A 406-nucleotide genomic window follows, 5' to 3' on the forward strand; every position below is an offset into this window, starting at 1 on the left:
GAAGCATATTGAGAAATATTTAGCGATTGGATTAAATATATCCAGGATACCTGGACCTTCAATAAAAAGTCAGACAACAGACAATTATCTCCACGAAAATCATTTGAGTTTTTCTTGCTTTTGGGATATATTCAAAAAATTCTCAGTACGTCCTCACATTTAAACCAAAATTGATAATTTTTGGGTGGACCCTACAAAATTAAAAAGGGACTAAGAAAAGAGGAATTGGGGACGTTTTTCCTTACCATACATGAATTTCACTGTTAAATTGTTGCCCAAAAAGTTTTTTCAAAACAAGGGGGGTTTTAAAAACCCCTATATGGGGGGTGTGGCCTATCAGTCAGAAGTTAGAAGGTACTCACTTTCGTGAAATTTTAAAACAGAAAATTGCACATAGAACATATTC

The sequence above is a fragment of the Penaeus monodon genome, chromosome 27 (assembly GCF_015228065.2).
Source record: "Penaeus monodon isolate SGIC_2016 chromosome 27, NSTDA_Pmon_1, whole genome shotgun sequence".
Classification (NCBI taxonomy): domain Eukaryota; kingdom Metazoa; phylum Arthropoda; class Malacostraca; order Decapoda; family Penaeidae; genus Penaeus; species Penaeus monodon.